General features: G+C 45.9%; 1 non-coding gene across 1 annotated transcript; it reads right to left on the bottom strand.

Annotated features, from left to right (window-relative positions):
* Window positions 1-1,314: 1,314 nt before the first annotated feature.
* Window positions 1,315-1,389, bottom strand: Trnat-ugu. Its single transcript has one exon. It is a non-coding gene; the product is annotated as a tRNA-Thr (tRNA).
* Between the last annotated feature and the right edge of the window lie 3,855 nt (window positions 1,390-5,244).

The raw sequence follows: 5,244 nt of genomic DNA, 5'->3' as shown, positions 1-5,244 counted from the left end.
CAGAGGTTTAATGTAACCAAAGGACTGAAAAGCGATACAATAAGGGATCTGTTTGAAAACTTTCAACGGACTGGGAACGTGACGGATGAACGTGCTGGAAAGGTAGGGCGACCGCGTACGGCAACCACAGAGGGCAACGCGCAGCTAGTGCAGCAGGTGATCCAACAGCGGCCTCGGGTTTCCGTTCGCCGTGTTGCAGCTGCGGTCCAAATGACGCCAACGTCCACGTATCGTCTCATGCGCCAGAGTTTACACCTCTATCCATACAAAATTCAAACGTGGCAACCCCTCAGCGCCGCTACCATTGCTGCACGAGAGACATTCGCTAACGATATAGTGCACAGGATTGATGACGGCGATATGCATGTGGGCAGCATTTGGTTTACTGACGAAGTTTATTTTTACCTGGACGGCTTCGTCAATAAACAGAACTGGCGCATATGGGGAACCGAAAAGCCCCATGTTGCAGTCCCATCGTCCCTGCATCCTCAAAAAAGTACTGGTCTGGGCCGCCATTTCTTCCAAAGGAAGATCCGAAACGATTACTGCATCGCGTTATCTGGACATTCTTCGTGAATTTGTGGCGGTACAAACTGACTTAGACGACACTGCGAACACCTCGTGGTTTATGCAAGATGGTGCCCGGCCACATCGCACGGCCGACGTCTTTAATTTCCTGAATGAATATTTCGATGATCGTGTGATTGCTTTGGGCTATCCGAAGCATACAGGAGGCGGCGTGGATTGGCCTCCCTATTCGCCAGACATGAACCCCTGTGACTTCTTTCTGTGGGGACACTTGAAAGACCAGGTGTACCGCCAGAATCCAGAAACAATTGAACAGCTGAAGCAGTACATCTCATCTGCATGTGAAGCCATTCCGCCAGACACGTTGTCAAAGGTTTCGGGTAATTTCATTCAGAGACTACGCCATATTATTGCTACGCATGGTGGATATGTGGAAAATATCGTACTATAGAGTTTCCCAGACCGCAGCGCCATCTGTTGTTGACAATTGTAACTACTGTAATTTCGAAAGTTTGTCTGCCTGAAAATGTACTGTTGTCCCAAGCATATTGCAACAAACGGTGTATTTCTATCGCTGCTCGTTTAGTTTTTATTACCGTTTCAAATATACCGGTCATTTTTGAAACACCCTGTATATGGATATGGGGTCTATTCTTTCGGACATGTCCGAAATAACAGACACCCTTGATGACCTGCAGCCGTCTAGAACGAAATTACAATTATATATTAATACCTTCATCTGCTGACTGGCGTTGATATATACCAACGGGGACAGTTGAAAATTCGTGCCCCGACCGGGAATCGAACCCGGGATCTCCTGCTTACATGGCAGACGCTCTATCCGTCTGAGCCACCGAGAGCACAGAGGATAGTGTGACTGTAGGGACTATTTCGCGCACGGCTCGCCCAAGACCCACATTCTAACCTTATATATCCACACACTACATTCGCGATGTCCCTACCCAACACACCCATTACCCGTGGAAGACATTCTTACCAAGTCCCATAAGAGTTCGGGTAACATGTGTGCATCCGCACAGAAGAAGGTCGTGGCCGGTATTGCCAGAACTATATACATGTGTGGATATGATGTCTGTTCTTTCGGACATGTCCGAAAGAACAGACACCACTGATGAGACGCAGCCGTCTAGAACGAAATTAGAATTATATATTAATACATTCAGCTGCTGACGGGCGTTGGTATATATCAACGAATGTAGTGTGTGGACATATGAGACTGTGGGTCTCGCAGGAGGCGTGCGCGAGATAGTCCCTACAGTCACCCTAGCCTTTGTGCCCTCGGTGGCTCAGACGGATAGAGCGTCTGGCATGTAAGCAGGAGATCCCGGGTTCGAGTCACGGACGCGGCAAACATTTTCACCTGTTCCCGTTGATATATATCAACGCCCGTCAGCAGCTGGAGGTATTAATATATAATTCTAATTTCGTTTTAAATGGTTATGTTCAGCTAAATGGAGACCACTGAAGCCGGCCGCTGTGGCCGAGTGGTTCTAGGCGCTTCAATCGGGAACCGCACTGCTGCTACGGTCGCAGGTTCAAATCCTGCCTCTGGCATGGATGTGTATGATGTCCTTAGGTTAGTTAGGTTTAAGTATTTCTAAGTTCTAGGGGACTGATGACCTCAGATGTTAAGTCCTCTAGTGCTCAGAGCCACTGATCCACTTTTTTTAGACCACTGAAGACCATATTCGGCCACTCATGGATCGATTTTTTTTCCGATAATCCGCCATGTCACAGGACCACAATTGATCGCGACTGGTTTGAAGAACATTCTAGACAATACGAGCGAATGATTTCGGCCACCCAGATCGCCCGATATGAATACCATTGAACATTTATGGGACATAATCGAGAGGTCTGTTCGTGCACAAAATCTTACGCTGTCAACACTTTGGCATAGCTCAGTATTTTTGAAGGGGGACTGATGACCTCAGATGTTAAGTCCCCTAGTGCTCAGCGCCATTGATCCACTTTTTTTAGACCACTGATGACCATATTCAGCCACTCATGGATCGATTTTTTTTCCGATAATGCACCATGTCACAGGACCACAATTGATCGCGACTGGTTTGAAGAACATTCTGGACAATACGAGCGAATGATTTGGCCACCCAGATCGCCCGACATGAATACCATTGAACATTTATGGGACATAATCGAGAGGTCTGTTCGTGCACAAGATCTTACGCTGTCAACACTTTGGCATAGCTCAGTATTTCTGAAGGGGTCTTACAAAAACGTCTTGAGTCCATGTCATGTCGACTTCCTACACTACGTCTAGCGAGCAGAGGTCCTATACAATATTAGAAGGTATCCCATGACTTTTGTCACTTCAATGAAACATTGTGATGATTTTTTTTGTTTAATTGTGTACATTTCCTCACAGAAGTCCACCGTCAACTGCAATGCATTTTTCAGCTCTTGTAGACAGCTGCTGTGTTATTGATCTGAGCTCATTCGTTCGGTCCTTTCCTTGAGCAAACATATGGAAAGTACGAACGAGAAGTTCCTCCTCTGCATCCATTCTGCACTTGTAGACCACACTCTTAAGCCAGCCCCACAAACAGGATCTAATGGAGTAAGATCGGGCGACCTCTGTGGCCAAGAGAGGGCTGCACGGCAACTGATCCAAAGCCCAGCACACGTTTCATTGAGGTACTGTGTCCCTGGCCGTACGGGGCGTGCAGGAGTTAGGTCGTGGTGAAAGTACACACGACGTCGTGCTGCCAAAGAAATATGCTCCAAGTATTCTGGTAACACATTTTGAAGGAAATCAAGATACCGTATGTCATTAAGACAATCTAAAACGACTGGACCGATGAATAGGTCATCAATAACACCGCGCCGCATGTAAAGTGTGGGTTGAAATGGTCAGAAAAGATAACACTAGGTAGCTTAATGTTGCTTTGGTGGTATTCGCATGTGTAAAGGACATGTGACTGACGGCCGTGATTTTTCGAACACTGTACATCGGACACGGTTAAGAAAAGGGTGTATATTTATGTGAAGTTTTTTGTTCAGAATCACCAACGCTATGCCCACCCCCGGTAGCTGAGGGGTCAGCGCGACAGAATCTCAATCCTAAGGGCTCGGGCTCGAGTCCCGGCTGCGTCGGAGATTTTCTCCGCTCAGGGACTGGGTGTTGTGTTGCCATAATCATCATCATTTCATCCCCATTGGCGCGAAAGTCACCGAAGTGGCGTCGAATCGAAAGACTTGCACCTGGCGAACGGTCTACCCGACGGGAGGCCCTAGTCACACGAAATTTACGTTTATTTACCAATGCTACCACCCCTCAAAGCATATATCTTTCCACAACATGGTTGTGGAGAGAAGCAGCGATTAGTATGATTAATCAATAATTCAAGAACGGTCTTAATCGCATTTATTATTGTTATAATACCGCCAACCTTTTTCAACCCCCGACTTAGGGGTCATCTTCTGGGCGTTTACACCATTGGTCGACTGCTGGTGGTGTCACTCCTGTCTACATAACGGCAGGAAACTATGACATAGTCGGGTTGAAACCGGTTGGCGGTATTATAACAATAATAAATGCGATTAAGACTGTTCTTGAATTATTGATATATCTTTCCTCCTGATTCGCTCTGTATTTAAATCATATCATGAAACAAATTGCAGAAAAAGCAGATTCCAGGCTGTGAGTCATTGTAAGAATCTTGCAAAAATATAGTTCATTTACGAAAGAAATGGCTTAGGCCTACAATACGCGTATTCGGCCGATTCTTTAGCATTGCTCTTCACTTTGGCATCCTTACCAGTTTTAATTAATAGAAGACAGAGAGAAGAGCCAACGAAGACGGGCGAGTTTCTTCATGGGATCGGTTAGATGGCGCGCGTAGTTTGCGGGAATCATGGACAAACTCCGTTTACGGGAATTATGGACAAAATCCGCTTAGAGGAATTATGAACAAACTCCAGTGGCAGACGATACAAGAAATGAATTGTGCATCACGGAAGAGTTTACCATCAAAATTCCGAGTGAGAACTTTCCGGGAAGAGTCTAGCAACATATCACTTCCTCCTAAATAGGTTTCGCAAAATGACCACAATGAGGAAATCAGAGAAATCTGAGCTTAGACGTTCTTCCCATTCGCCATTCAGGAATATTACCGGTAAGGGGGGGGGGGGGGGGCAAGGTAGTAATAGCTGAAGTACCCTCCGTCACACACCGTAGGGGGAGAGGCTTGCTGAGTTTTGATGTAGACGGTATTGTCTTTTCATAAGGTTAAAGGGCAATCTATTTCGTCTGCATTTGGTTTTCTCACCCTTGTGCTGCTGAGACAGTGGATGACTACAGAACTCCGCAGTTTAAAGCACATCGCTTACACGGAGTGGCTGGTCCATCAGAATACAGTGCTCTATGTAATCTGTCAAAAGACACTTAGATGTGTTGCCAGAGACGTAATACAAACACGAGAGAACACTTGAACCCTATTAGTATTTCTGTTCAGACTCAGTCAGAATATCACAATTCCAGTAAGAGCCAATAGTAATCACTTCTTATTTTACAGTAACCCCTCCTGACGCAGGAATGACAAAACTAGCCACTAAAACTCGTCCTACTTGCGAAAACTTAGATGGTGATCCTTATGTCGAGTGCAAAATGTGGCCAACTAACCAGTGCCTTTCTCTTCCGGAATGAGCGACATTTTTTGTACATATGAATATCTA

Source organism: Schistocerca piceifrons, chromosome 6 (genome assembly GCF_021461385.2).
Source record: "Schistocerca piceifrons isolate TAMUIC-IGC-003096 chromosome 6, iqSchPice1.1, whole genome shotgun sequence".
Taxonomy (NCBI): domain Eukaryota; kingdom Metazoa; phylum Arthropoda; class Insecta; order Orthoptera; family Acrididae; genus Schistocerca; species Schistocerca piceifrons.
This window is presented reverse-complemented; position numbering and strand designations above follow the sequence as displayed.